Source organism: Phaenicophaeus curvirostris, chromosome 2 (genome assembly GCF_032191515.1).
Source record: "Phaenicophaeus curvirostris isolate KB17595 chromosome 2, BPBGC_Pcur_1.0, whole genome shotgun sequence".
In the NCBI taxonomy this organism is placed as follows: Eukaryota; Metazoa; Chordata; class Aves; order Cuculiformes; family Cuculidae; genus Phaenicophaeus; species Phaenicophaeus curvirostris.
The window spans coordinates 37798656-37809592 of NC_091393.1; positions in this window are offsets into that span (position 1 = coordinate 37798656).

Genomic DNA, 10937 nt, shown 5'->3' on the forward strand with positions numbered 1-10937 from the left:
CAACATCTTAATTTCTGAATAGCAACTAAATTCCATGAAAGAATATTTAAAGTGAAATATCTGTTCTGGAATGTTGATCAATGCATACCTGAAATATGCATGATTTTGGAATAAGATTGATTCAGAAGGTTCTTCAAGTTCAAGCTAATATTGTAATATTGTGAATATTGTGAATATTGTGAATATTGTGAATATTGTGAATATTGTGTGTAAGTTATATAAAAGAGGCAGGGCTAAAAATATGTTTTAGTCTTTCTTTGGTAACTCTGCAGTATTTTATGGAAGATTCAAAGGCCAATCTACTTCCATCAAATCTACTTCCACAAAAAACAAAACCAAACCACTACAACACACACCTCCCTTGTTACCTTTTCTCCCCCACCCTGCCCCCTCCATTTTAGTTCCCTAATATTATGCCTTTTTTATATTTTATAGTTGTTGCAGCAAACAACCTGACCTTAATTTTGTCTGATACCACTTCGGCAAGAATACTGTACTTGAATTCCCTAGTGTCCTCTAAAATTTATATCAATTAAAATAGTAAGCAATTTTCAAGACTTTAAAACATTATTTCCACTATAAAGTAACACATTGGTAAGTAGTCAGCTAAGGAGTGGGGTTTTTTTTTCCCATTTCTTTATAAATATGTGTATATACATATGTATCTATGAATGCAATATTTTTTGACTTTACTATGCATTACCAGTCTAGTTTATAATCCAAGCACTGCTTATTCACACTCCCTTTCTAGGCTCTTTGTATAAAGTCCCTTTCTTGCATCAGTGCAGTCTTCCCAGAAAATTGATGAACAATCAAACTGACAAGGTGGAAGAGCAAATGCCCAGTAGCTTTTTCACACAGACATTACTACAAGTTTTTTAACTGATAATTTCCCTCCAGCCTTGACTTTTTGCAAAATTAATGATTTTATGTCTTAAAATATTAAAATCTCCCACCAGCTCTGTGTATTTTAAATGCCCATGCCATAATCTGCCAGTGTGTAAGGACAAAGGGTATACTTAGAATACAACATTCTTAAATGACTATTGTCTTCATATTATAATTCATCTTGCACCGATTGCATTATTGTAATTTCTTTTTTCAGATCTGTAAGGAAAAAATACACTTACTGTGCCTCAGAAAAGTGGGCCAGATCTGTCTTTGTGTATCTAAAGACATTTAGGCCAAGAGGTTTTCTGATATGATGTAGTTTGGTCTTCTTTATGGAACTTTGCAGCAACCTCATCCAGAAAATGTCATTCTGAGCTTAATTAGTTCTGGCATGGTGATTACATCAACAGACAACATAGCTCTGTATGAGCTGTGTAAGGTATTGCTCTGCAGTGTAAGCTCCCACAGAGTTCATAAACTGCTCCTTAGCATTATCTGGCAAACTGAAGGACAAAACCACTGTTAGTTGTATCTTTTTTAGTCTCATTAATGTAGCAGAAACTTTCAATGTAAAGTGATGGCGTGCTACCCCATCAGACAGTTGGCCTAGTTGTGAAAATGAAGCTATTGCATAAGTGCAACACAGATAAGTCAGTCTTGGACATTACAGGATCTATTCTGTTGGGCACACAGAAATACAGAATAGCAATCGTGCTGTTGTCAGCAACAGCACCCAAAATACAGTGAGACATCCTTCAGGAGACCTTTTCTCATTTTCCTGCTCTTCTCTATGGTTCATTTACTCTTGGTGTAAGTCTACACATATTGCTTGCATCAAGCATGATTAAAAGTGCAAGCAGGCCTGAACATTTTTTTTGCCTTTTGTCATGAAAGTAAAGATGAAGAGCGTTCCTGTAAGAGGGCAGTGCAAGTGTCAATTGTATAAACAAGGATTTCTTCCATCCTGGAATCTCAGAGCATTTAAATCTCTCTCAGCCTCCAGTGATAAAAACATGGAATTGGGAAAGAAGTAGAGAATAAAAAATATAAGTAAGAAAGTACAGAGCATCCAACTTTGTCCTTTTGGTAAGGTAGTGATTAAGTCTTTCCTTTCAAAATCATATGTGTGCATTTAGCCTGCTTACTCATTCTGTTGCACACTGCAGCCCTTAGGCACTGTCATAGAAGTAGGCTAAGTTCTTCACTACTACAGTGTATTCTCACACATTTCTGACGTGAGATTTACAGTAATCTTAACTTCATTTTTAGCTCATGGAGAAAGGTCTGTGAGAAATCAGATTTTTTCTTAGCACTTAGGATGATCAAATTCTGATTAGTTAATTTGTCTTTCTTAAATTTTCTGTATGCTACACTCAAAGGTCTGGTATATGTCTAAAAACTCCTTTGGAAGTCATTCCTTCTGCTATTTTGATTAGCTTACTTCTTGTTTTTAATTTTCTTCCTTGCTATGTACTCAGGATTTTTTTTAATTACTACATACATAATTACTGCCTATACTATTATATTATTTCTTTGTTTATTTTGTGTTAAAATCCTATGAATAATCTAAGAAGGAATAATACTGTAGATATTAAAGTTTAAGGCTGCCCTGTTACCCTTGATGCCTGTTTTCCCTTGAGTAATAGTTAACCCTCTGCAACAAAGAAGGATGAAACCTACTTTCACCTGGGAAAGAAAAAACAGAACAATTCTACCAAAAACTTTGAAAGAAATGTGTCATTTGCCACAACTAACATACCTTCCCATCTTCTTAGTAGAAAGTATGTGGAAATCCATCAATGAAAAGGACGAGATAGTAACTCTCAGAGAAGGAACGAAAAGTTTTCCAGAGACCTTAATGAAATGAGGAAAATTATGAAGATTTATTGATACTATTGTAACTAGTATGGGTCAGACTCCACTACCACAGTGGACAGAGGTAGAAGAATGGATATGGATGCATAAAACAGGAGTCACAGATTTTGAGGCAAGTACCAAAACTTTAATCTCTCTGATCCCTTGATGTGGGTCCAATCTCAATGTGCAAGTCATTTATTTTCTCCAAGAGGTCTAATAGTGTACTCCACCCTGTCTACATATACAAGCAGCCTTGAACTCAGAGAAATAACTAACTGAAGCTAGGTTGCTACCTGAGCTCTGTCAGGCCACTCCAGAAATACCAGATGTGCCTAATGAGACAAAAAGAGATGCTTTCTACATGTATCCCACTTGCATAATATGATGGTGAATTCTCTATGGTTCGTAACACTTGCACATTTAAGTAGTGCAATATGGTACTATTGTTTTTTTCCAATGTTTTGATCAACTGATTGATTAATTGGCTGGAAAATGGTGGACTAATAGACATATACAATACAAAAAATAAAAAAATGTTGCTTCATGCAATACAATTCTACTGTTTATGTTATATACGTATGCCTTATACGCATGTACATGATGTATGATCAGTACTGCCCTTTTTGATGTGAAAAGCAAGTTTTATATAAATGAAAGTCTAAAAAAAATTCATACATCTTATTGTTGAGATGAAGACAAAAATAAATGTGAAAAAAAGCAAGCAGGATAACAGCACTTGTATAATAGTAAGTTAATAAGGAACTGAGTACGCGAAAGTGAGCTGAAAATATTTGAAATGTTGATGATACATTTGATAGATATTTAAAATTTAACTGAAGCATTAAAAAATAGCTAAAGATTTTTTCCCAAAATTTTTTTGCAAGAAAAATTGTTTTCATTTATAGACCAGCTTGTAGGTTCTGAATCAAACAATCTTTTAATTTTTTTCTTATATAAATAATCAAATAGTTCAGCTAGTTCTGTGTCAACAGAACTTAATAAAAATGTGACAATATTGATGTAAACTCTCCTTTGCTGTATTCAAAGTGGATTTCCTCTATCCTTTTAACCCGATGTCTGATTCATTATTGAAATACAACAAGAGTAGCCCTAATATGCAAGTAAATAGTGTCAGGCTCTCAGAAATCTGTTTCATGGCCTCTGGTAATACAATCCTCTTCACACTCCTTTCACTGGCAAATGACAGGAGGTACATAGCTCCATCTTTCTCAAGGTAAAAGATTAACAGTTGGAATCACAGATATTTATTAAATAATGCCAATAAATTCAGCACAATTGCATCCATAATTTTGTCATCTGCTAAACTCCCTGAATTAAGGTAGATGAAAACAATGTTATGAAAATATTTTATAGTATTTCAGTCCTATGATATAAAAAAACCCCTTAAATATACAATTAAAGGATTTACTTGATTGACTAAATTAATAGTTGTAAAACTGAAACACTGCATGAAATGCAATGAGACTGGAAACTCCTGGAGACTTAGGTCTTTGTACAATACCAGCATGAGCAGAAATGTTTATAAAAATGTTCTCATATTTCAAGCATACCTACAAAACCTGGGTATCATTTGAATTTTATCATGAGTGAAAATTTCTTGCTGTGAATTGATTCTTTTCTCCCCTTTGTCAGTGCTTGTGTTATTAATACCTCTTGCAGACTGAGGAGTGTTGTAATAGCCTGCTAGATCTTTGCACCCACACAGTTTCCATGGCAGGATTGGCTTTATGTTTTTTTTCTCATCCTGCAGTTACTATTGTATTTTAAAAGTTCATAGACTGTCATCCAGCTTTTCAAAAACCTATCAAAGCTCAAAGGCAGAAGGAGAGTATAATGGCAGAGTTACAACTTGTTATTGCTGTAAAGTGTAAGTTTCAGACTGATAAAGTGACTCTTCTGTTCTTTTTTTTTAATAGTAGTAGTAGTGAGAGAATCAGCTTCTCTACCTGGTTGCCATAAAGGCAATTGTGCCTTTACGTGATGATTAGGATCAAAAGTTTATGTCCAGAAGATCAACAAATAGCACGATTTTTGTTCCTTGAAACTGAAACACTTTCAATAATTTATAAGTAGATTCATTAGCAGTTACTGGAATAGTAACAAATCTACAGGATTTAGGCAATCAGGTGCCAAATCATCAAGATTTTAAGCAGCTAGGACACTTGTTCTCTATCCATATTTAAATAAAATGTTTATTAAATGACTTCTAATAGCAGAAGTATTAATAAAACTGTACTTTCACTGAAATATTATCAAAATATAAAGTAATTTATTGCTTGCTACAAACAATCCAATTCTTTTTCATTTCATCTGTTAACTGCATAGCAAATGTTAGACAGAGGCAGAGAATGTCTTCATTTTTTCACTCCCATTTATCTGTGGATAATATTGGAATAATAGCATTAAATATGTGCCTTAACTTAGCTGCTGTTGTAAGATCTTCAGAATACTTATAACGTAGATTTTGAAGAGTTTTTTTATGAAAATAGCAGCAAGATGGATTCAGTGCTGTAATACTTCTTTAAAGTATAATGATACAGTTTTCTTTCTATCTTACCTTTCTTTGATATAAGTCTTCCAGGTTATTCAGCAAATCAGAGTGAATTGTTGTATTACCCTTCGCTAGGTCGCAAAAAGACATGTCAAATTCTGTTTGAAGAAACCCTGCCTCTGCCTTTTGAATATTCTCCAAAGTGACTGCTTTTCTCATACCAACCCAGCAGAAAGTACCTGCAAAGAAATCACCAAAAGAGAGTAAGCAGTCAACAGAAAGGAATACTAGCCCTAAACCCGCTGATTTCAGCCCAAGAAGTGGCTGATAATGAGGTCAAAAGCTGATGTAAACAGGCCTTGGGAACTAACTGCTCTGGGGAATAGCTCCCTGCATCTGTAGTTCCATCAAAAGAAATCAGCCTGCACTGTAAATGAATATGAGTGCAATATCCAAAATGCCAGACTTGGGACAGATAAATTATGGTGCAATGGCAAAAAGTGTGATACACAGAAATAAATCAACACAAAATAATAATAAAAATCATCAAAACCAGTTAGCAAGTAATATTAAGGTACTTTAAAACCCAAATAATTAAGTCAATAGCCACAATAAATAGGAACAGTTACAATCATGATTAAATAAAATCATTTAGACTAACCTAAAATATGGTTTAAGTTTAAAAGTAAATTGATCATTGACAAAATATAATAATAATTAGAATGAATTCATAATGCCAGTGAGCAAGAAGGGAAACTCACCATAGTAAGGGAAATGTAAGTGGGCACACTAAATGACAGTAAACCATCTCAAGCGTGTTGTATCTTCTCTGTGTGTATTATATCTAAGGATCTTAATTGTGGCGGTATACTTTAGTATTGGAACACATGAGAAATGAAGTGACCAATGGAAACACCAATAAGAGCAGTCCGGCTGGATGTCACTGCGGTGAAATTCTCAGTAAGACTGAGATGTGTGATCTGGAATTTTTGTTGAGCTTCAGGCATCTGTATTTGAGAAAGTGAATTTTCTTTTTCTTGTAAAACAAGGAGATGTTGGTAAAGCAGTCATAGAATCATAGAATCCCTAGGTTGGAAAAGACTTTTGAGATCATCAAGTCCAACCATACCTGTCCACTACTAAATCATATCTCTAAGCACTTCATCTACACATCTTTTAAACACCTCCAGGGATGGTGACTCAATCACCTCCCTGGGCAGCCTGCTCCAGTGCTTGATAACTCTTCCGGTGAAGAATTTTTTCCTAATGTCCAAAATGTCATCCAGGAATTGTTACACCTAACTGGAAAACACCCTAGTCATCATGGTCTGATCTAGGCTGGGACTATTTCTCAACCATTTGTTTTTTGGTACAGTTTGGTGTGAATTGTGTGATCAGTAGAAATATGTAAGTAAGCTTTGTTCTATAATCCTGGGATGTTAGTCAAAGGTTCAGTTCCCTTTACTAGCACTAAGTTTTGTGGTAAAAACTCACTGTGTAAAGTACTGAGTTCAATGGCCTTTTTGGTATTTATAAATTTATTTCACAAGACCCAGTTGCCTGAATAACCAAAACCTGAAAGAATGAACCCATAGTTGCTTCTAATGTAGATGTTGCAGTAATTTTGTGGTTTTGCTTTCTGGTTTTTTGTTTTATTTGTATTAATAGTTCCTATGCTTTCATTTGCCTAAACTTATGGAGTTGTGGAGTTTTCCCTTTTGGTGTGCTATGCAAGAACACTAAGTAGTAGAGAAGTAAGAAAAAGGGAGAACAAGAAACAGGAGGTAGCTGGAAGTTGCTGGATACTTATAAAATACATTGTGCTTTTCACATTATAAAAAAAAATAGCTTCAAATAAAAGATCTGAATTTGCAGCAGTTCAATACAAGGCCCAGTGTAAGCAACGTTGCTTCTAACAGTCATGCAAATGTACATGCATGAAACGATTAGGTATGGAACTCATTTGTGCTGAAAAGTGCAAAACTGAAGGGTGATAACTTTTAAAAACTCATCACTCAAAGGTAAAATCTACTTTTCTCTATATTTTTTTAAATTAATTTCAAGGTAAATTGTTTTGGTTTTGCTTGGGTTTTTTAAATAACATTTTACAGAAACATTTGAAACATTTTCTTTAAAAAAAAAAATTAACTGGTAGTTTACAGGAAATTTTTATTTTATACCAGACTTTCATTTTGGTCAGCTTTAATTTCCATGTGTCTTTGTAGCTCATCAGTTTACACTATTTTATATAAATCAGGAACAGAAGTAATACTCTTCAGTTAATGACTATTTAGAAGAGTGCAATAAGCAATTCAAATCCATTTGATAGGATACAAAATGGGAAGAAACCCGCTAATAATTTCTGGTCAGGAATACTTTAGAGAGCTTTCTAATCTCCCTTTGAATATTTCATGGATCAAAAGAAAAGGCAAAATCCAGTGAATAAATTATTCATTTTGAATTATTCACTCATCTGTATTCTGGTAAGAGCTTAAATATTATTTCACCATGTTGTATCATGATGTGATGACATCTAGTGTTGCAATATTGAAATCATCTTATTCTATTATAATCTGAAAAAAATCCAGCTATTTTATGCATGGTATGAAAACTGCCTTCCACTGAGTAAATATCTAAGCCTCATACTCCTTGCATGTGTTTTATAGCTCTTCCTGATGTTTCAAACACAACATTATCACTGAATTCAACTAGAAAAAAATGCCTGATTAGATCTGGAAATGCTTCCTGGTCTGGTTCAATTATCAGAAATATTTTTCAAAGGAGAAAGGAAAATATACCAAATTTTCAGACAGGATAAGAGTGGCACCAGGAGTTAACAAAAGTGACATAGAATCATAGAATCAAAGAATAACCAGGTTGGAAGAGACCCAACAGATCGAGTGCAACAATTCCTATGAAACACTAAACCATGCCCCTTAGCACCTCGTCCACCCGCACCTTAAACACCTCCAGGGAAGGTGACTCAACCACCTCCCTGGGCAGCCTGTTCCAGTGCCCAATGACCCTTTCTGTGAAAAATTTTTTCCTAATGTCCAGCCTAAACCTCCCCTGGCGGAGCTTGAGGCCATTTCCTCTTGTCCCTGTCACTTGGGAGAAGAGGCCAGCCCCCTCCTCTCTACAACCTCCTTTCAGGTAGTTGGTACAGTACATGGTACTGTACTAACATTTTGTCTTGGGAAGCTAATGGTCAAGGCCCATATCAATCAAATTCGATATCAATCTGGCCACTGTTGTGAGAGACAACAGAAAATGTTTTTATAAATATATTAATAACAATAAGAGAACCAAGGAGAATGTCCATCCTTCATTGGCTGCAGAGGGGAAAAAAATGTTACTAAGGACAAGGTGCTTAATGTCATCTTCACTTCAGTCTTTAATAGTCAGACCAGTTATCACCAGTCTGCTGAGTTGGAAGACATGGATGGAGAGGAGGATAAAACCCCCCATATCCAGAAGGAAACAGTCAACAACCTGATGCACCAGCTCGACACACTCAAGTCTACGGGACAGGATAGGATCCACCCAAGAGTACTGAGGGAACTTGTGGAGTTTCTTGCCAAGCCACTATCCATCATTTATCAGCAGCATTTATCAGACAACTGGAGGCTTGCCAATGTGATGCACATAGAATCATAGAATCATCGGGTTGTAAGAGACCCACCGGAAAAGCCAGAATGAGGATCTGGGGAACTATAGGCCAGTCAGTCTGACCTCGGTATCAGGAAAGATTATGGAGTGGTTCACCTTGAATGTGCTAACCAGGCAAGTGCAGGTCAACAAGGAGAGGGAATTAGGCCCACCCAGCATGGGTTCATGAAGGGCAGGTGCTCCTTGACCAACCTGATCTCCTTCTATGACCAGGTGACCAGCCTAGGAGGTAAGGGAAAGGCTGTGCACATTATCTACCTGAACTTCAGTAAAGCCTTTGTTACTGTTTCCCACAACATTGACCTGTAGGAGCTGGTGGCCCATGGCTTAGACAGGTGTATGTCTTTGCCAGGTGAAAAACTGGCTAGATGGCCGAGCCCAGAGAGCTGTGGTTCATGGAGGTAAATCCAGTTGATGGCTGGTCACAAGTGGTGTTCCCCGGGCTCAGTGTTGGGACCAGTCTTGTTTAAAAACTTTATCAATGATTTGGATGAGGGGGCTGAGTGCAGCCTCAGTAAGCTTGAAGACAACACCTAATCGGGCAGGAGCATTAATCTGCTCAAGGGCAGGAAGGCTCTGCAGAGGGACCTGGACAAGCTGGATTGATGGGCCAAGACCAATTGTATGAGTTTCCGCAAGGCCAAATGACGTGTCCTGCATGTCAATCACAACTAATCCATGCAAAACTGCAGGCTTGGAGAAGTGTGCTGGAAAGCTGCCTGGTGGAAAAGGAGTGCTAGTTGACATCCAGCTGAACATGAGCCAGCAGTGTGCACAGGTGACCAAGAGGGCCAACAGCATCTTGGCTTGTAACAAAAACAGTATACCAAACAAGAGTAGGAAAGTGATCATGTCCCGGTATTTGGCTCTGAAGAGGCTGCACTTTGAATCCTGTGTTCACTTTTGGGCCCCTCAGTACAAGAAGGACATTGAGTTGCTGAAGTGTGTCAAGAGGAAGGCAAGGAATCTGGTGAAGGGGCTGAGGGAAGACTTTATCACTGTCTACAACTATGTTAAAGGAGGGTGTAGCAAGGCGGCTGTTGGTTTCTTCTCCAAAGTACTAAGTGATAAGATGAGAGGAAATGTCTCAAGTTGCATCAGGGGAGGTTTAGATGGGATATTAAGAAAAATTTCTTTATTGAAAGAGTGGTGAAGTCTTGGAACAGCCTGCCCTGGGAAGAGTTGGAGTCCATCTTTGGAAGTGTTCAAAAAGTGTGTAGACATGGTACTTTTGGACATTTAGTTTAGTTTAGTAGGCAAGGCAATGTTGGGCTTACAATTAGAGTTGATCATCTTAGAGTTCTTTTCCAACCTTAACGATTCTTTGATTTCTATGAACATCTGTTAAAAGAAAATGTTTTATAAAAGAGATAATAAAAAATTTACAATAATTTAAAAGGAACTTTTATCCACTAAATATGGGCAATAGCTATTGAATTCAAAAGAGAATTTTCCAATGTTTTGGTTGTAATTTATATCACATTTAAAATGTACTGATTTTGACAATGCTTGGTATTCATGATTCCTTGTCAGTCAATAGACTTTCCTGTTCCCAGCACCATTTTATGAGATCATGATTCTGACCTTTCGGCTTCATATGCTCACAGCACAATTCCAATATTAAAAACTGAAAATGCTCTGTACTTTGCCACAAGTTTGGTCAATATAAGGGAGATTTAAACTAGTCCAGAATATGGATATAGACATCTGGAACTTGCTTTAAATTATGCATGTTGCTTTTTATTTTGTTGAATAAAAATGATTCTGCTGAGCTGATGCTTGATTTTTGAAAATTTGACAACATTCATCAAAGCTGAGCAGGAAGTAAACTTAGCTCTAAAATTTGTGTAATTCTTTTGACAAAATCAATGGCATTACTCACTTAAGCGAACACTTAAGTGCTTTGTTAAATTCCGTTTTATTTAGCCATGAAAATAGCACCCACTGACTCAGCCAGAAAAACAGAAACGTGTAGAAATAAACAAATACTGAAACTTAGACAAAACCA